The following is a 25771-nucleotide window of genomic DNA, read 5'->3' as shown; positions in this document are numbered from 1 at the left end:
GCTAGGTCTGCTGAATAACTTGTTGCAGCTTCTACATCAGGACTTGCTGCCTCACTTTGCACTTTTATGTTATGGAGATGGCTTCTTTCCTTTTACTTCATGAACCAACCTCTGCTAGTTTCCAACTTGTCTTCTGCAGCTTCCTCACCTCTCTCAGTGTTCATAAAACTGAAGAGAGGTAGGGCCTTGCTCTGTATTAGGCTTTGGCTTAAGGGAATGTTGTGGCTGGTTTTATTTACTCACACCACTAACACTTCCTTCATATCAGCAATAAGGCTGTTTCACTCTCTTCTCCTTTGTGTGTTAACTGGAGCAGCACTTTCAATTTCTTTCATGAGCTTTTCCTTTGCCTTCACAACTTGGCTGTTTTTGATGCAAGAGCCTAAGTTTCAGCCTATCTCTGTTTTTGACATATCTTCCTCACTAAGCTTAATTATTTCTAGCTTTTGATTTAAAATGAGAGATGTGTGATTCTTTCTGTCCCTTGAACACTAAAAGGCTTATTACTTAATAACACAGTAGGTTTATTAACTGACTGAATTTCAGAATTGTTGTGTCTCAGGGAATAGAAAGACACAAGGAGAGGGGGAGAGATGGGAGTATGACTAGTGCGTGGAGCAGTCAGAACACGCAACAGTTATCGATTAAGTTCGCTGTTTCACACGGATGCAGTCTGTGGTGCCCCCAACACAATTAAAATAGTAACATAAAAGATTGCTGGTTACAGGTCAACATAATAGATATGATAATAATGAAAATTTCTGAAATATTGTGAGGATTACTGAAATGTGGCACAGAGACTTGAAGCAAGCACATGCGGTTGGAAAAATTATGCTGATAGAGTTGCTTGATGCAGGGTTGCCACAAAACAACACAAGATCTGTGAATCTTAATGAAGCAAAGTGCAATGAAATGCGAAATGCCTGTGTGCTCTTTCACCACAGTGGAATTAAACTAGAAATCCGTAACAGAAGAATCCTTGGAAAACCCTCTTATAATTGGAAATTAAACAACATACTTGTAAATAATTCATAGATCAAATAAGGTATCAAAACAGACATTAGAAAGTATTGGAAACTGAATGCAAATAAAAACACAACATATTAGATTTGTGGGATGCTGTAAAAGCACCATAGCGGGATGGGGAATTGTAGCAATAAACATAAATTACAAATGATAATTCTCAAATCAATAACCTCTTCTTCCACTTTAAACTAGGAAAATAAGACATTAAACACAAAGATTATAGTATACTGTAAGAGGTATATCATGGCTATCAGATTAATGGTAGCCATAAGGCCCACTTAAGCATCTCACGGGGCTAATGCATGTCATTTAGCAATGTGATGCAGCCTGACCTGGGAATTTCCAAGCCAGGGATTTCCAGGAGACAATGCCACCACAGCAAAGATGTAACTTTCATAAACTTAAAACAAAGCTTACCTTTAGAAGAATAGCTTAAGTTCCCTTTATGAAAGAAACACTTGGAAACGGATGCAGATTAGATGCAGGTATAAGAAAGGGGGAACAATCTTCCAAACCCTGAGAATGGTCTTTAGATGAAGACCCTCCTGGTCAGTCATTCATCTGACCCCTGACTGTATCTGGTTCATGCCACTAGCCTGCTCCCACAATCAGTCTTAGAAAAGAAGAGTGGTCCAGAAAAAACTGCTTGTGCATCAGACAGCAACTAAGACTCATCTTTGGTGCAAATCAAGCAGAAAGGGAGAAGTCCCCCCTGTGGAAGCAAGCCAACTAGGACCACCCCAAATGCCCAAACATGACAGACATATGTACGTATGATGATGAGGACATTATTTATAATAGCTCCAAACTGACACCCAAGACAAAAACCCAACAAAAAATGAATCAAAATTGATCTCGATACTGGAGGTAGCAGATATCAATTTTAAGGTAACCATGATTAATACGCTCAAGAAAACAGAAAAAAGATTGAGAAAACCCTTGAAAAGTTGGTGAATTTCAAGAGAGAATTGAAATCCATAAAAAGAATCAAACAAGCATTCTATAACTAAAAAATACAGTATCTGAAATATAAGAACTCTCCAAAAGGATTTAACAAAGAATTAGACAAAGCCAATGACAGAGTTAATGAAATAGATAACAGACCAATAGAATGTATTCAAACTGAAACATACAGAGGAAAATATAGAAGGAACATTAGAAGCACGTGAGAAAGAATGAAAGGTTTGACATTTAGTTGAAGTCCTAGATGGGGGTGGGGAAGAAGTGATGTTTGAGGTGATACTGCTCAATAATTTTTTCAAAATTGATGAAAAACATAATTCACAAATTAAAGAAACCTGGTGAATCTTACAGATGCTGGAGATATTTATTAGTTCTGACAGATTTTCAGTAAATTCCTTAGATTTTCTGCATATGAGATCATGTCATCTGCAAATAGAGATTGTTTTACTTCTTCCTTTCTAATCTGGATGCTTTTTATTTATTTTTCTTACTTAGTTTCCCTGGCTACAATGTCCTGTGCTATGTTAAACAGAAGTGACAAGAGTGAATATTCTTGTCTCATTTCTGATCTTAGGGAAAAACATCCAGTCTTTCACCATTCAGTGTGATATTAGCCAATAGTATGAGTTGGGTTTTTCATAGATGCTTTCATAGATGCTTGTCAGAGTGAGGACCCCTCAAAGAGCATCTATGAAACATTCTCATCTATTCCTAGTTTGTTGAGAGTGTGTGTGTGTGTGTGTGTGTGTGTGTGTGTGTATTTTATCATGAAAGCATGCTGGATTTTTGTCAAATGCTTTTCCTGCATCTATTGAGATAATATTGTAGTCTTTGTATTATTAAAAATTCTATTCATATGATGTTTTATATCAATTAATTTCTTAATTAATTAAACCAACTTTGCGTTCCTGTGGTAAATCCCACTTGCTTATGGTGGGATCTTTTTTTAGGTGATGAATTTTGTTCGTTAGTATCTTGTTGAGGGATTTTGCATCTGTAGTCACAAGATATAGGGGTCTGTAGTTGTTTATCTTGTGATGTCTTTGTCTGGTTATCAGGGTAATATTCATCTTATAGAATCAATTAGGTAGTTTTCTCTCCTCTTCTATTTATCTAAAGAGTTTGTGAAGAATTTGCGCTAATTCTTCTTTAAATGTTTGGTGGAATTCACCAGTGAAGTCATTTGAGTCTTGGCTTTTCCTTGTTGGTGACTTTTTTTCATGACTAATTAAATCTCCTAACTTGTTATAGGTCTAGTCAGATTTTCTATTTCTTCTGTAGTCTATTTTGTTAGTTTGAGTCTTTTTTTAGAAAAATTTCCATTTTATCCAATGTGTCTAATTTATTGGCGTATAGTTTTTCATGGTATTCCTTTACAATTCTTTTACTTCTACAAGGCTAATAGTAATGTACTCTCATTCATTTCTGATTTTAGTAATTAGAAATTTATCCCTTCTTTGGCCAGTTGAGTAAGAATTTGCCAATTTTATTAATATTTTCAAAGAACTAACTTTTGGTTTTGTTGATATTTTTTCTATTGATTTTCTATCTCCATTTCATTAGTTTCTTCTTTAATATTTATTGTCTTTCTTCTGTTTGCTCTAGGCTTAGTTTGTGTTTGTTTTTCCAGTGTCTTAAGGTGGCAGGTTATTTGACTTCTTTCTTCTTTTTATAAATAGATTTAGAGCTATACATTTTCCTCTAAGTATCCCATGAGTTTGGGTATGTTGTGTCTTCACTTTCATTTCAAAGTATTTTATAATTTCCCCTGCTATTTCTTCTTTGACCTATTTTAGAATTTTTAATGTTTTTCTGTTGAATCGATTCTTTAATCATCATGGAATACCTTTGTTTGTAGTAATACTTCTGGCCTTAATGTTAACTTTGTGCTGTGATATTGTAATCATTCCAGTTTTCTTTTGGTTAGTAACAGCATGGTTTTTCTTCTCCCATCCTTTCACTTTCAACCTTTCTGTGTCTTTCAGTCCTTATATATAAAGTGTGGACATGGTAAACAGCATGCAGTTGGGTCTTGATTTTTATCCAGACAATGCTTATTTCATTACATTTAATAAAAATTAACTGATGTAGTTGGGTTTAAATCTACCATTCTACTACACCCTCTGTGTGTTCCATCTGTTTTTTGTTCCTTATTTGACTTTTCCTGTCTTATTTAGAAGTAATCAGATATTAGTTCATTAGATCTATCAGATCTTTAGGTAGACATTTTTATATCATTTTTAGTGGATTCCAAAGACAAGAGATTTCAGTGTGCATTCTTGACTTATTATAGTTTACCTTAAGTTAGTATTTATATCACTTCCCAAAAAGTGCAAGAATCTTACAAAAATTTAACTTTATTTATCCCCTTTCACTTTTTTTTTTAAAAGAGATGAAGTCTCACTACATTGTCCAGGCTGGAGTGCAGAGGCTAGTCACAGACATGATCATAGCACACTATAGCCTGGAACTCCTAGGCTTTTGCTATCCTCCTGCCTCAGCCTCCCAAGTAGCTGGGAATACAGGTGAGTGCCACTGTGCCTGGCTTCCCTTCTGCTCTTTATGTTAATTTTCATATATTTTTGCTTCCTTTTTATGACCACATAACGCATTATTATTTTTGTCCCAAATAGTTAACATACATTATTTATAAATAATGTAAATACATATTTACCCACTTATTTACTCTTTCCCATACTCTTCATTCTTTTTCATGATTCTTTGTTTCCATCTTGGGCTATTAATTTGCTTAAGTATTGCTTGTATTGCTGGTTTGTTGGTGGTGATTTAGATTTTGTTTTTTCTTAAAATGTCTTTATTTTACCTCATATTTTAAAATCCATTTATTTGGCCGGGCGCGGTGGCTCAAGCCTGTAATCCCAGCACTTTGGGAGGCCGAGATGGGTGGATCACGAGGTCAGGAGATTGAGACCATCCTGGCTAACACGGTGAAACCCCATCTCTACTAAAAAAAATACAAAAAAAAAACCCAAAAAACAAAAAAAAACTAGCCGGGCGAGGTGGTCCCTGTAGTCCCTGTAGTCCCAGCCGGGCGAGGTGGTCCCTGTAGTCCCGCCTGTAGTCCCAGCTACTCGGGAGGCTGAGGCAGGAGAATGGCGTAAACCCGGGAGGCAGAGCTTGCAGTGAGCTGAGATCCGGCCACTGCACTCCAGCCTGGGCGACAGAGCAAGACTCCGTCTCAAAACAAACAAACAAACAAAAACACCCTTTATTTTGAAATCATTATAGATTAACAGTAAGTTGCAAAGATAGCACAGATAAATCCATGCACTCTTTATTCAATTTCTTCACTAGTTACACTTTATATAATTGTAGTGCAAAATCAAAACCAGGATACTGACATTTGGTACAATATGTGTGTAAAGCTGTATACCATTTTATGGCATGTGTAGATTCATGTAACCACGACTGCAATCAAGTTACAGACCTATTTCATACCACAAAGATCTGTTGGAGTCAACATTTTACTAGCTTGAGTGAAATGTAAAACCTTCTTCCCTCCTGGCTCACACGGTGAAACCCCATCTCTACTAAAAATACAAAAAACTAGCTGGGCGAGGCGGTGGGCGCCTGTAGTCCCAGCCACTCGGGAGGCTGAGGCAGGAGAATGGCGTGAACCCGGGAGGCGGAGCTTGCAGTGAGCCGAGATCGCGCCACTGCAGTCCAGCCTGGGCGACAGAGCGAGACTCCGTCTCAAAAAAACCAAAAACCAAAAAACAAAACCTTCTTCCCTTTATATTCTTTACCTCCCCTGTTTATAATAAAGTTGTTTTAATGTTTCCTCTCCATTCATTGATGTCTGCATCATGCACTGTTATACTTCTTGGTTTGACTATCAGATGTAAATTAGAAAACTCAAAAGAGCAGGAAACTCTTTTGTATACCCATTTTTTGCTCCTTATATTGTTCCGTTTTTCTCCCCTTGATGTTCCAAGGTTACTTCTTTTATCACTTTCTATCTGTTTCAAGAACTTCCTTTGGCCAGCCCACTAGGGTTGAGCTTCTGGCATCAAATTCTCTTAGTTTTCTTTCATGTTACAATGTTTTATTTCTCTTTCATTCCTAAAGGACAATTTTGCTCCATGTAGAATTAAAGGTTGGCAGTTCTTTTCTCTTGAAAAATGTCACGTAACTTCCTTATAGCCTCCGTGGTTTCTGATGAAAAATCCGCTGTCATTCGAACGGTTTTCCCCTGTAGGTTATGTGTCATTTCTCAGTGTGTGAAGAGTTTTTTCTTTGTCGTTAGTTTTCTGAAGTTTGATTATGATGCATTTTGGTGTGGATTTCTCTGCATTTATCCTGTATGGAGTTCAATCACCTTCTTGAATTTGTAGATTTATGTTTCTTGCCAAATTTGAGAAAGTTTCCATCATTATTTCTTCCAGTAGTTTTTAGCCCCATTGTCTTTCTTTTTTCCTTCTGGAACTCTGACGCTTAGACCATTAGACCATCTGTTATCATCACATAGTTCCTGAAAGTTCTATTCATATTTTTCATTCCATTTTCTCTCTGTTAAGATTTATAGATTTCTATTCTATCTTCAAGTTCACTGATATTTTTTCCTCTGTCGTCTCTATTATGCTGTTGAGCCCATTCAGTGCGTTCTTACATTTTGGCTTATTATACTTTTTAATCCTTGAATTTCCATTTGGTTCTTCTTTATATTTTCTATTTCTTTGTTGAGACTTTATTGGTTTTCTTCTGTTTCAAGCATGTTTGTAATTGCACATTATGATGAACCACTTTAAATTCTTGTTGGAGAATCCCAACATCAATATCATTTCAGTGTTAGTGATGGTCTTTCTCATTCCAATATCTCTGATGAACATAGATGCAAAATTCCTCAATGAAATACTAGCAAACCAAATTTGACAACATATCTAAAAGATTATATACCACGACCAAGTGGGATCTGTCACGGGATGCAAAATTTTTTTAACATGTGCAAAATAATCAATGTGATATACCACATTAACAGAATGAAAGATAAAGGCTGGGTGTGGCATCTCACACCTGTAATCCCAGCACTTTGGAACACTGAAGTGGAAGGATTGCTTGAGCCTGGAAGTTTGAGACCAGCCTGGGTAACACAGTGAGACCCCATTTCTACAAAAAATTAAAAAACATATAGCCACACATGGTGACATGTGCCTGTAGTCCCAGCTACTCCGGAGGCTGAGACAGGAGGATTGCTTGAGCCCAGGAGTTTGAGACCAGCCTGGGTAACACAGTGAGACTCCACAATTTTTTAAAAAATAGCCAGACATGGTGGCATGTGCCTGTAATCCCAGCTACTTTGGAGGCTAAGGCAGGAGTATTGCTTGAGCTCAGGAGGTTGAGGCTGCAGTAAGCCATGATTGCACCACTGCACTTCAACACTCCAACCTGGGTGAAAGAGTGAGAGCCTCTCAAAAAAAAAAAAAAAAAAAAAAAACAAACAAAAAACTTACATGATATATATGTTAGTTAGCCTGATTTTTATCATTTCACAATGTATACGTGTAACAAAATATCACATTGTACTCCATTAATATACACAATCATTATTTGTCAATTAAAAGAAAACTAAAAAACAGTGTGTGTATATATATTCTTTTCCTGTATGTGTGTGTACATATATCTATATATATCTATATATATCTATACATAGAGATAAAGAAAAACAGAGTCAGAGGCATCATACTTCCTGATTTTAAATTATATTACAAAGCAATAGTATCAAGATAGTATGATACTAGTATAAAAAACACACATATAGACCAATGGAACACAATAGAGAGCCCAGAAATAAACCTAAGCGTGTACAATAAACTAATTCTTGACAAGGCCATGAAGAAGATAGGATTAGGAACTGATTAGGAACTGGATCAGTTCTGGGTTGTTGGTCTAGTTAGTTTCAGTCATCTCTGGTTATGAATATCTTGAGGTTGCGATCTGTTCTGTTGTATGAGACACTCTGTCCATTAGTTTTTTTATTTTTTTATTTTTCCATAAGTTATTGAGGTACAGTTTTTATTTGGTTACATGAATAAGTTCTTTAGTGGTGATCTGTGAGATTTTGGTGCCCTCATCCCCTGAGCAGTAATATATTGTATCACATTTGTAGTCTTTTATCCCTCGTCCTCCTCCCACTCTTCCCCACAGGTCTGCAAAGTCCATTGTATCATTCCTATGCCTTTGCATCCTCATAGCTCAGCTCCCACATATCAGTGGGAACATACATTTGGTTTTCCATTCCTGAGTTACTTAGAATAATCTCCAATCTCATTAGATTTTTTATTTCTGTGATTCAATCTGGATTTTCTCTTTCTTTTCTTTTGCTCCTACTACCATCTATTAATTTTTTTCTTCTAACATTTTTCATTTTTAGAATTCCCATTAGAATATTTTAAAAGTATAAACTCCAAGTCCTTAGTGAATTTATCTGTTTTCTTGAACATAGTAATCATAGTTATTTTAAAATTTCTTCACTGATCAATTATCTAAATCACCTGTGGGTCGGTTTCTATTGTTTGTTTTTATCTCTTGGTTTTCAGCCATTTTTTTACCCCCCCAGAACCCCGCCCCACTTTTTAGCATGCTTCAAAATTTTTGTTTGGATGTCAGGCCTTATAAGTATAAATATGAAGAGACTATGGACATGTTATTTTCCTCCTGAGGGAGTTAACTTTTTCTGCTGGCATGCAGAGTAACAGGCCACCTTGATCTTGTTGAGCATTGGTTTTAAGTTCTGTTAGGTTTGGCCTATTTCAATTTCCCCTTACTCCTAAGGTATGGTCTGTGACTGGTTTTGTGTGATTGGTTTATTTCACTTAGTACAATGCCCTCAAGTTTCATCCATGCTGTGGCATATGTCAGAATTTATTTTCTTTAAAATGTCAAACAATATTCCAGTAATGCATAAAATGCATTTTGCTCATTCATTCATTCATCAATGAACACTTGGGTTGCTACCATGTTTTAGCTATTGTGAATAATGGTACTATTTGTATGGCTGTAAAAATATCTCTTTGAGAACCTACTTCCAATTATTTTGGTTATAAATCCAGAAGTGGAATTGCTGGATCAAACAGTAATTCTATTTTTAAAGTTTTGAGGAACTGCTGTATTATTTTCCACAGTGGCTATATCATTTTGCATTCCCACCAACGGTGTACAAATGCTCTAATCACTTAACCACTCCATATCCTTGCCAACACTTGTTATTTTCTGTTTTTTTTTTTTTTTTTTTTTTTTTTAAATAGCCATCCTAATGGGTGTGAGGTGGTATCTCATTGTAGTTTTGATTTGCATTTCTCTAATGATTAGTGATGTTGAACATCTTTCCCTGTGCTTATTGGCCATTTGTAGACTTCTTAGAGAAATGTCTATTCAAATCCTTGCCTGATTTTGAAACAGGTTGTTTGTTTTTTGGTGTTCGAGTTTAAAGAGTTTTGTATATTTTCTCTGTAATGTAGATTTTCAGTTTACTCCGTTGATTATGTCTTTTGATGCACAAATTTTTTCCATTTTCATAAAGTCAGTTTTTTCTATTTTTTTCTTTTCTTGCCTGTGCTTTTCATATCACATCCAAAAAATTACTGCCAAATCCAATGTTATGAAGATTTTACCCTATGTTTTTTCTAGGAGTTTTATAGTTTTAGGTCTTATGTTTAGGCCTTTAGTCCATTTTGAGTTAATTTTTGTATGTGGTTTTAGGTAAGGGTTCAATTTCATTCTTTTGCACGTGTGTATCTAGTTCTCCTAGCATCACTTGTTGAAAAGACTGCCTTTACCCCATTGAGTGGTCTTGGCATCCTTGTAGAAAATAATTTGACCATATATGCAAGACTTTTGGACTCTTTGTTCTATTCCATTGGTCTACGTGTCTGTCTTTATGTCAATACCACTCTGTTTTGATTACTATAGCTTTGTATCAAATTTTGAAATCAAGAAGTTTTAGTCCTCCATCTTTGTTGTTCTTTTTTTTCCTTTCAGGATTGCTTTGGCTATTAGGGATCCCTTGAGCTTCCACATAAATTGTAGGATGGCTTTTTATATTTCTGCAAAAACATTAATGGGATTTCGATCAGGATTGCCTTGAATCTGTAGATCATTTTGAGTAGTACTGACATCCTAGCAACATTAAGCCTTCCAATCCATGAACATGGGATGTTTCTCCACTTATTTATGTCTTACTTAATTTCTTTCATCAATATTTTATAGTTTTCATTGTACATATCTTGTATCTCTTTGGTTAAGTTAATTCTTAAGTATTTTACTCTTTTTGGTGCTATAATAAATGAAATTATTTTCTTAATTTCCTTTTTGGATTTTTCAATGACAGTGTATAGAAATGCACTAATTTTTGCTTGTTGACATTGTGTCCTGTTACTTTGCTGAATTTGTTTATTAGTTCTATAACAGATATTTTTCTTGGTGGAATCTTTAGAGTTTTTTACACACAATATCATCTGTGAACAGGGATAATTTTGCCTCTTCATTTCCAGGTTGGATTCCTTTTTTTCTTGCCCGATTGTTCTAGTTAGAACTTTCAGTACTATGTTGAATAGAAGTGGTAACAGTGGTATCCTTACCTTATTCCTGATCTTAGAGGAAAAGCTTTCAGTCCTTCACTATTGAATTTGATGTTGACTTCAGAATTTTCATATATGGATTTTATTACATTAAGGCAGTTTCCTTCAATTTCTGACTTATTGAGTGTTTTTAACATGAAAATGTGTTCAATTTTATACAATGCTTTTTCTATATCAGTTGGGATGACCATGTTTTTTTCCCCCTTTTATTCTGTTAGTGTGGTGTATTATATTGATTGATTTTCATATGTTGAAATGTCCTTCATTGCAGAAATAAATCCAACTTGGTCATGCTGCATAATTCTTTTAATATGTTGCTGAATTCAATTTGTTAGTATTTTGTTGAGGAATTTTGCATAATTTTCTAAGGAATCTTGGTCTGTAGTTTTCTTGTGGTATCTTTGTCTGGCTTTGATATCAGCATATGCTGGCCTCATGGAACAAGTTTGGGCGTGTTCTCTCCTCTTCAATGTTTTAGAAAAGTTTGAGAAGAATTGGTATTTGTTCATCTTTAGATGTTTTTTAGAATTCACTAAAGAAGTCATCATGTCCGAAGCTTTTCTTTGTCAGAAGATTTTAAATTACTGCTTAAATCTCCTTTCTGGTTATAGGTTTATTCAGATTTTCCATTTTCTTACATTTTAGTCTTGTCAGGTTTTGGGTTTCCAGACATTTGTCCATATCATCTAGGTTATCTAACTTGTTGATGTACAATTATTCATAGTGCTCTCTTACAATCCTATTTATTTCTGTAGAATTCGTAGTAATACTCCAGGTAATTTAGAAATTATTTCTGACTTCAATAATTTGAGTACTCTTGCTCTCCCTTCTGTTTTTTTTTTTTTTTGTCCATCTAGCTAAAGGATTGTCAATTTTGTTGATCTTTTTGAGGAGCTAAATTTTGGTTTTGTTCCTTTTCTTTATTATTTTTCTTTAAGATTTTTAAAATCTTTATTATTTTCCTCACTCTGCTAGCTTTGGGATTAGTCTGTTTTCATTTTCCTAGTTCCTTAAGTTGTAAAATTTAGGTGGTTGATATGAGATATTTCTTAATTTTTAATGGAAGATTTATAGATATCAATTTCTCGGTTAGGACTGATTTTGCTGTGTTACATACGTTTTGATGTGTGTTGTTTCTGTTTTCATTCATCTCTAAGTATTTTCTAACTTCTCTTGTTATTTTCCTTTGATCCATTGGCTGCTTAAGAGTGTGTTATTTAATTTCCACAAATTTGTGAAATTTCCAGTTTTCCTTCTGTGACTGATCACTAACTTCATTCTGTTGTGGTCAGAGAAGATACGTTGTATTATATTTATCTTTTAAAATTAATTGAGGCAAATTTGTAGTCTAACATATGTTTTATCCTGGAACATATCTCGTGAACACTTGAGAAGAATGTGTATACTGTTATTGGGCACAGTGTTCTGTACATGTTTATTAGATTTAATTGGTTTATTGTGTTGTTCAAGTCCTATCTATATTTCCTTACTTATCTTCTGTCTGGTTGCTCTATCCATTATTAAAAATGGGATATTGAATTGTCCAACTATTATTATAGATCTATTTCTTTCTTCAGTTTTGTCAGTTTTTGCTTTCTATATTTGATGCTTTATATACTAGTTGTGCAAATGTTTATAACTGTTTATGTCATCTTTCTGTATTGAATCATTTACTAATATATAAGTCCTTTTCTGTCTCTTACGAGCTTTTTTCATTTAAAATCTATCTTATCTGACATTAGTATAGCTACTACTGTTCTCTTTTAGCTATTATTTTCATGGAATATCTCTTTACATTCTTCACTTTCAGCCTATTTCTGTCTTTGGATGAAAAGTGAACCTTTTGTAGACAGCATATAGTTGGATCATTCTTTTTAAATCCATTCTGCCAATCACTTTTGATTGGAGAGTTTAATCCATTTACATTTAAAGTAATTTCCAATAAGAAAGAACTTATTTCTGTCATTTTGTTATTTGCTACTGGTTTTCTGTAAGCCTCATAGCTCTTTTGTCCGTCATTACCTGATTTACTTTTTCTTCTTGTAACGACACACTTAAATTTCTTTCTCATTTCCATTTTTTGGTATATTATTTAGCTATTTTATTTGTGGTTACTGTGGTGATTATATTTAACTGTCTAGTTATAAAACTCTAATTTGAATTGTACAGAGAGTTTTATACTTATTTCCTCATGGTTCCCACCACTTCAGAATTTTATCCCCTAAGTCCCAGATGGTTAGGCAACTCTAAACTCCAACTTCTGTTTCCTAAACCCACAAAGACTTTTACTTTCTTCTTGGACTTTGTTTTTCTGAACTGGGAAGTAGAAAATGCCCTTATGGAAAATGTGAGGATATTTGTGAAATGTATGTCATGTACTTACCTTCTCTCAGTGTTCATAACCCTTCAAGTTCTGTTGGCCTTGGCTGGTCTCTAATGCCTTCATATAATTGTCTTACATGTTTTAACTATCTTTTGCAGTTGTTGTCAGTAAGAGGATTAGCTCTACAAGTCATTCTATCATGGCTAGAGTCAGAATCCCACTCCCCTTCAGAATTTCTTTTTAAAATTTAATGCATTATAGTACATCGAGGATAAAATTTTTACCAATTTGTCAGACGATAGCCTCTTCAAGCGTTCTTGAAAACTTGACGTGTCTCCATCAGTTTTGAATGCTTCCTTACTTTCTGGCACAAATAATTTTTACTTCCCTTGCCCCAGGCCTATTAATTAGCTTCTAGGACAGTTTAGTGGAGACAGATAAAAAGTAAATATTCAAAAATTATTTCATAACAATACTTCTAATGTCATTCCAACATCCTGAAGTTCTTCCCCTCCTCCCATTTTATTTTTGAATCCTCCTTCTCTCCAAAAGAACCCTACTTTTCAATAACATCCATATACTTACTTTTTGCTCAATCTTACAATGAACAGAAAATAGTTTAGGGATTGCAGCCCCAAATCCACTACCAACAACAAACTTTTCAATAAAGTTCAGGACTTCTTTAAGTTCTTCTTCTTCTACACAAACAGACCAATGGGTTCAAAAAGTGTTTGGATTTATTATCATTTTCTCCTATACGGTTATGATATCAAACTGATATACAGTTACTCCACTTGTTTCTGTTCATGTGATTTCAGTGTTTTCCCCCAATCTTATTGAATTTTATTTTATAAATGTATATTAACATGATTTAAAAGTCAAAATAGTTAAAAAAGATGTACTCAGAGAAGTCTCATTTTCTTTCCTTTCCCTTACTATGAGTGGGGGTGAGCATTTACAAATTTGTATTTAAGGTGTCTACTCTTATAGTTAACCAATTTTGTTGGTTTCTGTTTTATTCTATTTCTTTTTACATATATTCACAATTTTCTCTATTTCTTTTGTGGAACTAAATGGTTTCAACTTCTTATCTTTACTGGGATCAATTTTGGTAAATTGTACTTTCCTAGAAAAGCTGCTTTCTGTTTCTGTGGATTTGTCTAATCTGCATATATCATATAAAAGAAACCAGGCAACATGTGACCTTGTGTGTCTGGCTACTTTCACTTAACGTTTTTGAGGTACATCCAAATTTTAGCAGGTATCAGTACTTTGTTCCTTTTTATGGCTGAGTGATGTTCCCTTGTATGGATAGACCACATTTTGTTTATCCATCATCCATTGAAGGACATTTGGGTTGTTTCTATCTTTTGGGCATCATGAATAATTCATGTACAAGTTTCTGTGTGGACATATGCTTTCATTTCTTTGGGGTATATTCCTAGGAGCAGAATTGTTGGGTCATATGGTAATTTTTTTTTGTTTAACTTTTTGAGGAACGGCCAGACTGTTTTCCCAAATTGGCTATATCATTTTACCTTCCTGCTACTTTAATCTCTGTTATTTCCCTATTGCATACTCTTTTGGTTTACTTCGTTAACTTTCTAATTTTTTTGAATTGGAAAGTTAGTTCACTTATCTTTGTTACTGATATGAGTATTTGAGGTTGTGAATTTTTCTTTGACGACCATCTTACAGTATCCCCAAAATGCCGATATGTAGCCTTGCCATTATATATTTTTTAAAAAAGCTCTGCAGTTTCCATTTGTATTTTAACTTTCAGCTGACAGTTATTTGAGAGAGATTTTAAATTTTCAGGCAAAAAATTTGCTTTTTGAATTAGTTTTTAACATCTAGTTTTAATGTATTATAACCAACAAGGATTATTTGTATCATTTCTATTTATGAAGAGTATTGTGATCTGTGCGTGTGTGTTTATTTTGGTGAATGTTCCATGCGTATCTGAGAATAAGGTGTATCTTTGTTGTGATGTGAATTTTACACATAACCAGAAGATCTTCCTTATTGATTATACTGTTCAGTTATTCCATAACCTTGCTTTTTCGGTTGTTCATTTGACTAGGAGCAGTGTATAAGTCTCCTATTAGTAGTATATTTTTGTCTATTTCTTCTTATATCTCCTGTAGCTTTTGCTTTCTAAAGTGGCTGCTGTGCTGCTTGCCACATAGGTATTCTTAACTGTTACATTTCCACTGGCCTAATAATGTAACATCTTTTTCACACTTGATGCTTTCTGGCCTGAATTCTACCTTGTTTGAAAATGATGGCTGTAAATAAGCAGAGTCAAATCCCTGCTTGTTTGTGACCATTTTCCTAAGTCACTGTGTTTAGAGTGTTGGCTTGCTATGTAAGCCAATTTGAAAATCTTTTTCTTTTAATAAGTGAGTTAAGCCTATTCATGTTACTGCTATGACTGATATGCTGGTCTGTACTCTATGTTATTGTATATAATATTTATTGTTTCTTTCTCCATGTCATCTGTTTTCCTTGTTCTACTTTTTTAAAGCACAACTTCCTTTATGCTCTCCTTGTTCTTATTTTTTTTTTTTTTTTTGAGACGGAGTCTCGCTTTGTCGCCCAGGCTGGAGTGCAGTGGCCAGATCTCAGCTCACTGCAAGCTCCGCCTCCCGGGTTCCCGCTATTCTCCTGCCTCAGCCTCCCGAGTAGCTGGGACCACAGGCGCCGCCACCTCGCCCGGCTAATTTTTTGTGTTTTTAGTAGAGACGGGGTTTCGCCGTGTTAGCCAGGATGGTCTCGATCTCCTGACCTTGTGATCCGCCCGTCTCGGCCTCCCAAAGTGTTGTTCTTATTTTTTTAAAGCATAACTTTATTTCTGTGTGTGTGTGTGTGTTTTTTTAAACAGCTTTGAGATTTACTTCACATACCATACAACTCACCCATTTAAAGTGTACAAGTCAGTGGTTTTTGGTTTATTACATTAGTATTTAAACATATGGTAAAACACAGATAATATAAAATTTATCATTTTAACCATTTTTAAGTGTATAATTCAGTGGTGTTAAGTACATTTATGTTGTTGTGCAACTATCACCATTATTTCCAAAATAGTTTATTACCACAAACAGAAACTCTGCACCCATTAAGCAATAACTCCCCATCTCCCCTTTCCCCGTAGCTCATAGTAACCTCTATTCTATTTTCTGTCTCTATGAATTTGCCTATTCTAAGTACCTTATATAAGTGAAATCAGACATTTGTCCTTTTATGCCTGACTTATTTCACTAAGCATAGTATTTTCATGGTTTACCTACATTGTAGTGTGTTTTTGTTTTTACATTTCTTTTGCAATTTAGGCACGTTTGTGTTTTTGATTGAGTGACTGTCTTTATTCTAATATCCTTTGTAATGTTTAATTAGCTTGAGCAATATAGGATTAGCATTTTTGTAGGGAAAAGATGGTCAGATATTGTCAGTTTCACACAGTGCAAACTAATACTGTTTGGTTTGTCAGTGTGAAGTGACATCCTTTGTCTGCCACCTATTATTTATGTGACAATCAATGAGTTTGTTCTGTTTCCCCTTGATCTCTCTTTTTTTCCTCTCATTTTAAGTTCATTATTTCTATTTTGTCAGAACATATAATAGTTATCTGTTATTATTCTACTCTGGTCTCTGTTTTTCTGTTAGTCTGAGACCTACAATTACACATATTTAATGCTCACCACCAGCCTTCTGGTCGCTTTCTTGGGAAGGGCTTGTGAGTACAGTATTTCCTGGGTTCTTGCACATTTGAAACGGCTTTTCACAGCCTGAATGCTGGAAGGACAGCTTGGCCTGACAGTCCTTGCAATTTCCAATTAAGTTCATTCAGGTGCTCAAAAATGTCAAGTTAAGTGCATCATTTTTTGAAGCTGAGTGAGAAGCTAAGTGAGAATCATTTACACTTTTCCACCCCCATTTCTTCTCTTAGCTCTTAAGCTCTCGACAAGTCTCATTCTTTGGACAGCCACTTTGGCATGGAACAGCCGAGCCCAGTATTCTGATGACACTTTTTTTTTTCACATAACATTGAAACAGACGGTTCTGTCACAGCTTGGATTTTATTAGAGTCACTCATTTGATCATGTAATTTAACGTGGATGTCAGATCTGCACGCAAACTTTCTATACCAGGGGCTGTGAATAATGCCAGGCATTACTGGAATCTCAGGGTTTTCTAGAACAAACTCTTGGTGGAGAGCTGTTATACGTCCCATCATTACAGCCACATCTGTATGCAACACAGCAGGGCCTCCACCACCAGCTATGTGTCTCGAAGTATTAATTGTCCAGTTTGAATGATTCATTCCCAGTCATTTGTTTTGGGACTACTCAGAAGAACAGTGTCCTCCCCAGCCTTTTTCTTTTGGGATTCGTGTTAGTGCTATTAACTAAGCCCAATTAGTAATGTATTAATATATAGATTCATCAATCTGCAATGAAAACTGTTTTTGACTTAATAAGACTTTGGATTGGTGTCATCGGTGTCATCTGACATGTTGTCAATTCGTTTACTAATAATATTATTTGAAAATGTCACCTTTTCCATTTCCTTTGCTTCATTAGTCCCAAACACAGTGTTGACAATTTCCAATCAGGCTGTTAGAATGAGTGATTCTGCAATGATGTGAGTCATTTCGGCTTTAGGTCGTAATCGCTCGACCTTGTAACCAGCTCCTTGGGCTCCATCGGATGCTGGGGCAATCGATCTCAGCCAAGAACTTTGTTTCTTAATTCGTGTTTGTGGATGCTTAGAAAAGGTCACAGCTTTTTTTCTGGGCAAAAAGCACATTGCGTGGTGAGGTGGTGCCCGCCACTTGGCTCCTTTGCCTCTCTGGATAATTCCCCCATCCAAATAAGACTTTAATGCGGAAAAGGGATAATTGTCAGGAGCACACGAACCCCAATGTGTGATAATTCTCATTATGCTGCCTAACTAACGACTTAGACTTTTGGGGGGAATTATTGGTCGTCTTGTGACTGTGATAGCTTTCCAGTCTTAATTAAAATATTGTCAATTACAGAGAACATAAAAATATCTGTAAAAGTACATCCATTTGGATATGAAATGCTTAAGGAGACCAGAGGCCTTTATAGCCTCTGAAGACTGATTTTAAAGAGTTTTTAAAAAGGCTGTCTGCATTATTAGAAGTTTAAAAATAAACAAAAATAAAAAAATTGAAGCATGGACTAAATAAAATAGGATGTATCAAAGTGTTGATTTTCATTTAATTCAGGAATTAAATTTCTGAAAACGGCATGCAATGTGACTATTATCCACACACATGTATAATAATGAACCTTTTTAGAAGATAGATTTCCTGGTGCTGTAAATGCCAATAGTCCCTCATTGATGTATTGATTTGTTTAAAGTATGTTAAATACCTATCTTAAGAAAACCTGGCTGAGTGCGGTGTTAATCCCAGCACTTTGGGAGGCCCAGGCGGGTGGATCACGAGGTCAAGATATTGAGACCATCCTGGCCAACATGGTGAAACCCCGTCTCTACTAGAAATACAAAAATTAGCTGGGCGTGGTGGCACGCACCTGTGGTCCCAGCTACTCAGGAGGCTGAGGTAGGAGAATCGCTTGAACCCGGGAGGCAGAGGTTGCAGTGAGCCGAGATCATGCGACTGCACTCCAGCCTGGGTGACAGAGCGAGATTCTGTCTCAAACAAAAACAAAAACAAAAAACCTAGCATTATTTTTAAATTTCTAAAACAAATTGATTTAAATTTCTGAAATAATAATTCATTATGAAATTTTGTTAAGAATCAGACTGGTAGTCAGGCAAGGTGGCTCACCTCTGTAATCCCAGCACTTTGGGAGGCCCAGGCGGGCAAATCACTTGAGGTCAGGAATTCAAGACCAGCCTGGCCAACATGGTGAAACTCTTTATCTACTAAAAATAGCAAAAATTAGCCAAGCACAGTGATGCACGCCAGTAGACCCAGCTACTCGGGAGACTGAGGCAGGAGAATCCCTTGAACCCAGGAGGAGGAAGTTGCAGTGAGCCAAGATCGTGCCACTACATTCCAGCCTGGGCAACAGAACGAGACTCCCTCTCAAAAAAAAAAAAAAAAAGAAAAGAAAAGAGAATCAGACTGACTAATTGTAAATATCAAGTAGCAAAGTCAATTATGCTTTATTTGGAAACACCTAACGCTAAGAGTCATTACCACTAAGATAAAGAAACAGAATATAGACCTCTAAGGAGGGAATTAAAATAAGAGTTAATCAAAAAGAAAACTAAATATCTTTGCAGAATAAAGAAAGAAGAAGAAAGAAGAAGAACTTCACTTTGCAGAATAAAGAAAGAAGAAAGAAAGAAGAACTTCACTAATAAAGCTGGCAGCTAGATGAAATCTGACTGTGGGTTGATTGATGGGAAGGTCAGGGTCGTGCCCCTGGGTGTAGCGTCTAGGGCACTCTCTGGATGGGGGCTACCCATACAATCTTAGGTGCCAGAATAAGAGGGACTGAATTTAGGATTCGTTACTTCCAAAGAGAAAGAGTCACTGAGAGAGATGTCGGGGCCAGCTACAGTGGGGTGCTGGTCACCATCTTGGTTCCATTTGGCATTTGAAGCCAACGCTGAGGTAGAGAGGTAAGAAAACAGAGCAGAGAGATGGAAGGCACCAGGGTCTTTGAGGACCACACCCAGCTGCTGAAACCACACCCTGAACCCCATTCCACTTCTAGACTTCCTGTTATATGAAATGATACCTGTTTTTACGGTTTTAGCTTGAGTCAGGAGGTTTTACGTTTCTTGTGGCCAAAGGCATTTAAGCTGAGGTGATCCTTGATAAATGTTTTTTCAATGGATAGATGGAAAGTTGAATGAGGAGGTTATTAAGGGATTAAAGTAAAGGCTATGTATGCAGGCGGGGCTGGAACCCCCTCCCCACAAATGGTGCCTGGTGTGGGCTAGGCTGGGTGAAAGAGCGTACTGGGCTGGCCCTCACTGCCAGGTGTGATAGAAAGGGCCTCTGTCTTCACAGCAAAGGCTGGTGAGCAAACCAAAGAGTTTTGCAAAGTTTTATTATGATTCAGAAAGGAGTGACAGTGAGGGGGCGACAGGCATGAGTGATCACTCTCAGCTCAGACAGGTTTCATCTTCTGAACGTTCAATCAGAGCATGAGTGATTGGTGGGTATTAAAGGCGCACCTTTAAAGGTCAGTGCAGCAGACAGAAGTCCTCGTGGCCCAGACATGTGCCTTGAGTAACCACGGCGGAATTCATTAACTTGTCATGGCTGTCCCAGAGCCTGTCAGCTGGCCTTCCACGGACATATGCCATCCTCAACCACATCCATGCTGGCCGGGCCAAAGGAGGAAGCCATACAGGGCCAGAGTATGGGCAACTGGGGAAAGCAAGGCCCAGCGCCCCATCCAGTTCCCTTCACCTTATTCTCACAGTAGCCAGCAATTATTGAGCACTTACTGTGTGCCAGCACCCTGGCAAGTCCTGGATACTTAATGCTCACAACCTCCTTTGGAGACATACCTGGTGAGTCCCATTCAAAGAAAAGGAGGCTTGGGCATGGCCCTGGACATCCCAGGGACAGAGCTGGGGTGGAGCCCAGGCTCCCAGCTGTACCCAACACTACTCACCACCAGGGGCCCACGCTGGGCGTGGGACACACCCCCACATAACACAGCTGTAAACACGTTCCCAGTAAAGGGGGACACACATTTTTGGGGTGTGGGTGGTTTAAGCAAGTCCCAGGGATTGTCCGCTTACTCCTTCTAGGGGCCAGGGAAGATTGGCTGGAGGAGGCTGCCTGGGAGCCCCGGAGGCAAGCAGAGAACACCCCAGGACCGCCCCACACCGGGGGAGCAGCAGGCACGGCCCCTACAAACATCCCCTGGCACCTTGCAAAGCTAGAGCCCGCCCGGTGCCCTCCCCAGAGCGCCCTGGTCTTCGGTTGGTATTCAGCACATCTTCACAAACAGTGATAGAAAAACGATGGTTTCTGACTCCCAACAGAGATGCCAGCTCGCGGAGGAAAATCTGGAAGGTGTTGAAGCATAGACGCTGGAACATAAACTGACTCATGATCTCACTGGTAGAAGGGCTGGGAACACCGTGGGCTCTCTTCTCCCCGCGCTCCTCTCTCCGGGTCTCTGTTTCCCTCATTCCACGATGTTTAGTGAGCACCTGCGGAGGGGGCTGCCCGGGTTGCAGGGCTCGGGGCAGGCGAAGGGGCGAGCGTGGGCGAGGCAGAGCTGGTGAACGTGGGCTGGGAAGGGCGCCCCTGGCGGGCGGTCCGGGCACAGAGGCTTTTGAGCTGGCCTCTCGGGCAAGGCAGGAGGACTGCCTGGGGGAGGCGGCCACGCGCCCACCCTAGAGGAAAGCGGCCACCAACGCGGAGGGGTCCGACCCCCACTGATCCTCTGGGGCCGAGCCGCCTCGTGTGCCAGCGAGGCCACCAGCACACCTGGCTTGGGCTCCCAGCCCCGCGCACCTCCACGTCGGGGGCGCAACACCTGTGCCCAAGCCCCGGGCTCTGAGAACGTCTGGACTTTAGATAGGCCTCGCGCTTCCAGCGCTGGGAAGTCCTGCATCCCCTAACCGGTGTCTCTCCTGGATGCAGTGGGGGTGAACCCCTGGGGTCTTGCGGATTTCGAGACTGCCCTGCTTCCAGGACCTCCCCTTGGGCACCCTCCTGCCCCGCCCAGGCAACTCAAAACCAGCATGTCCCCAGACACACTTCCGGAAACACACTCTGCAGTGCCCCAGACCTGCTCCTCCCTGAGTCCTCGGTATCCGGGAACCATCGGGGCAGTAACTAACCCCGGCTAGAAGCCGGGGGCCACCGCACCATCCCGCCACAAGCCCCTCCGAGGCACCGCTGTGTCCAGGTTTTGCAAACTCCACCTCCTGAAGGGGCGGGGGTCTGTCCACTTTGCCCCGTCTGCCCTGGCAGCACTTCCTCTGTGGTTCGCACCCCCACAGCAGCCTCCTGGGAAGGCACCTCCCTGGGGCCCCTCTCAGTCCACGGTGTGGACATGGTGAGTTCTTAAACCATGAACTTCTGATTTCGCAGCTCTGCTTGAAGACTTCAGCGTCAGGCTTCCTATTGCTCTTACGATAATGATCAAAATTCTCAACAAAGTTTCCCTGATAAATGCTCTTAACGTGCCCCACAGCATCCCTAACTGTAATGAATAAATCATTGGTCCTCACGGCAGCGGATTAATCGTCTGTGAGTGTGGGTTTAATCTTTCTCTTCTGGAGTTTAGCTGTCACTGCCATATCCCCAGCACAGAGCACAATGACATGTTTATATGTAGAAAATTGAGCGAAAAATAAAAACAACTAACATTTGGGTACTTATTATCTTCCAGGCAACAAGCTATGCATTTTGCATATATTAGCAAATCCATGAGGCAGGTGCTGTCTTCATCGGACAGGTGAGAAGCCTGAAGCTCAGAGAGGTGAAGTAACGTCTCCAAGGCCATGCTCTGAAATGAACAAAAGGTGCATCAGTTTATTGTGGGAAACATCAGAACATGCAGAGAAATTAACAAAGAGAAGTCTCTCAGAAATGACCATTGTTAACGTTTTGGTGTATTTCTTCCTAGACATTTTCCTATGTCTCTGCATAGTAACATACTGTCCAGAGTGCTTGTAATCTGCTAGACAGTTTGATGAGACTGAGTTTTCATGGTAGTAGCCGTGGCAATATTTGTATTCATATTTTAGGGTACGGCTAAACTGAAATTTGCTTTTGCTCAACTTAGCCCCTATTGTGAACATTAGGCACTTTGCACTTCCCCTGCTGAAAACGTGGTAGTCATAAACATGCTAGTAGCTCAATCGTCCTGCCTATCTTTACTGTGTTATTCATTCCTAGCAGTGGGGCCTGGGTCAAAAGTTATGCAGGGTTTTAAGGCTTTGGATCAGTGGTTCGGGATTGTCCTCTGGGAAGGGCTGAGAGGCACACACGCCTGCCGGTGGTGACAGGCATTACTTCCTAGTGCAGAGTAAGGTCTGCACCTGGCACCTCCTGCCCATCCAGGTTGGGTCCCTGGCATTCAGTTATGTAGAACAGACCAGAAAAATTAAAAAAGAATCCTCTTCTGCATCTTCCCTGAAGGACCACTGGCCTGTTGTCTCTCCCCGACTCCCCCGCTGGAGTTCACACCTGCTGAATCGCGACCCCCTTGCGGCCAAGCCCTGGTGCGCTGCCCTGCGAAATCAAAGGTGGTGTCTAGGCACAGAAGCTGGGATGCCTTTGTCCCCTTTGTTCTAATCTAGAATCTATGTCCCCTTTGTTCTAACCTAGAATGCAGCCAGGATTATGTGAGTCAGAAGCCAGGGGTGACTGTGTTGTTTCTCCTTCCTCTTTCTTCAGATCAGGAAGATTCCCACAGCTGCTGAGTCAGTACTTTTAAGAAAGCACTGGATTCCCTCTCACAATGGGACTTGGATTCTTTTAAGGAAAAGGTTCCCTAAGTTTTCAAATAACCTGGAGCAGTTGAACAAACTTAAGGTGAAGTGTGGTCCCTGCTGGCTGGGTTCGAGGGGCTGGGTCTCTCCGAGTGGATGCTGGTGAGGTGTGGAGGTGAGTGAAGGTTTAGCCGGGACTGGAAGAGAAGGGGACAGCCTGGGGAATAAAAAAGAACTTTCCGTGAGACACTGTACTTCAATGCTAGATAATGCCAGGCTGAGGTATTTGCTAGCTTTAAAAACTACACCGTGCATGTTGTAGGCAAAGGCCGGCAGCCCCTCCCAGGGAAAGCGCTTCATTTGAGTCCGTAGAGACCTCCTATTCCAAGGCCCCTTTTCGTGATTTTTGAGGGGGTGTGCAGGAAAAGAGGACAGAGGTCGTAGTTCGGGGATCGCTGGTGACCACACACCAATTTTTTTATGGTTTCCATCTCAGGAAGACAAAAAGGTGCCTGAGGACCTGTGTGGAAGGCCTGTCACACAGCACATCCCGAGAAATCTCTCCAGGAAGCTACCAGGCGGGCATCAGCGTCTTCATTGTGCAAATGAGAAACTGAGGCCACAGAGGGGAAGGGACATGCCCAGGATCACTGAGGCAAGATGGGAGAAGAGCAGGGATCTTGGGCGTGATCTTGACTCACTGCAACCTCCACCTCCCAGGTTCAAGTGATTCTCCTGCTTCAGCCTCCCAAGGAGCTGGGATTACAGGCGCCCGCCACCAGTCCTGGCTAATTTTTGTATTTTTATTAGAGACGGGGTTTCACCATGTTGGCCAGGCTGGTCTTCAACTCCTGATCTCAGGTGATCTGCCTTCCTCTGTCCCTTAGGGACCTCACCTTAGTGTGCCACACACTGGGAAATCGCCTTGCTTTTCTTAGAGCTCAGTGTTTTCCTGAGTCTGAGCCACCGTCTGGGTAGCCGTCCCCTGGCGAGGGCCATTCAGGGTTCCAGCAGTCACATGCCATGGTAAACAAGCTTCATAAACATCCCACGATAAATGTGGGAGGGAATCCCAGTAGGCACAATGACTACAGGTGGAATTGCTGGGAAAAAGTATGTTTTAAATGTTGGTAACTGGTCCTTCATTGGTCGTGGTCATTCATTCTTCCGCCAGCCGGGGCTGGTGTTCCTATATCCTCTGCTCACCAATAGAACATCTTATGTTTATTTGTTGGCAACGTGGCAGGTGAAACATGTACACTGCCATTAAAAAAAATTATTCTTGTTCGGACACTGTGGCTGACACCTGTAATCCCAGAGCTTTGGGAAGCTGAGGTGGGTGGATTGCTTGAGGTCTGGAGTTCGAGGCTAGCTTGGGCAACACAGCGAGACCCTGTCTCTACAAAAAACAGAAAAATTAATGGGGCATAGTAGTGCATGCCTGTAGTCCCAGCTACTGGGGAGGCTGAGGTGGGAGGATCACTTGAGCCTGTCTGAGAACAAACAAACAAACAAACAAAAACAAGAAAACAATACATAGTTTTAAAACATAGTTTTGAACACATTTGGGAAAATATAGGCAGTAGAAATAACATTTGTGCTGTTAATGCCTCAGACAGGGCTGGGCCCATAGTAGGTGCTCAATAAATATGTATTAAGTGAGTGAATAAGGAAGAAAGCCCCATGGCTCTGCCAACAAGAAACACTTCTGTCAACATTTCACTGTGTTTGTTTTCCCCGAGTAATTTTTCCTCTACATAATTTAGTTTTGTTTTCCATTCATTATGCTCACCCGTGCAGACACAGTTTTTAATCTTGCTTTTTTTTTCACTTCACATCGTTGACATGTATGTCTCTTCTAAGCTGCATTTAAACATCTCTATAATACCCTCACAGGTGTGTGAACCATAGATCATTTGAATCATCTATTGTGCTTTTAGGCTGTTTTCAATTTTTCTTTTTATAAATGATGCAGTGGAGTATCTTTATGCAGAGACTGTTTCCATACTTCCCCTTATGCAGAAGGAAAAGTAGGCAGAAGAAAGATTAACTTGGTCAAAGCTTTTAAAATCTGATTTAATACTTCTTAAGAATGATGCACCTTATGAAACAACTTTATATCTGTTGAAAAACCTAGTTCTTTTTTTAATATTGTTTTAAAAAATGACTTGTTCTGAACAATATCCTGTGCCTTTCAGAAGACAGCGACGGATATGAAAGGAGATTTGTTCTCTCCAAGCTCTTAGGAGGCGATCTGGCTCAGGAAACAGACACATCAGATCCGAGCATGTATCTGATGGTTGCTATGGGAACAAGTCATTTAACAGCCACTCGGCTAAAGCATTGATCAATAAGGGAGGGGGCAGGAGGGAAACAAATTAGTTGGTGTCTGAGTAGCCCTGAGAGAGAGCAATAACGCATTCCCTTCCCGTGGCAGGGGTCCGGG

General features: G+C 39.2%; 1 pseudogene across 1 annotated transcript in view; it reads right to left on the bottom strand.

Annotated features, from left to right (window-relative positions):
* Window positions 1-21710, bottom strand: part of LOC112628422 — a 38928-nt pseudogene extending 17218 nt beyond the window's left edge. The window contains exons 1-3 of the transcript XR_003120423.1: window positions 21644-21710; window positions 21398-21516; window positions 20793-21276 (exon numbers count right to left, since the gene is read on the bottom strand). The product of XR_003120423.1 is annotated as a eukaryotic initiation factor 4A-II-like (transcript). The remainder of the gene's footprint in view (window positions 1-20792; window positions 21277-21397; window positions 21517-21643) is intronic.
* Window positions 21711-25771: the final 4061 nt, after the last annotated feature.

Source organism: Theropithecus gelada, chromosome 7b, assembly GCF_003255815.1.
Source record: "Theropithecus gelada isolate Dixy chromosome 7b, Tgel_1.0, whole genome shotgun sequence".
Taxonomy (NCBI): Eukaryota; Metazoa; Chordata; class Mammalia; order Primates; family Cercopithecidae; genus Theropithecus; species Theropithecus gelada.
The sequence above is the reverse complement of the archived record's forward strand: the minus strand, read 5'-3'. Positions and strand labels throughout refer to the sequence as shown.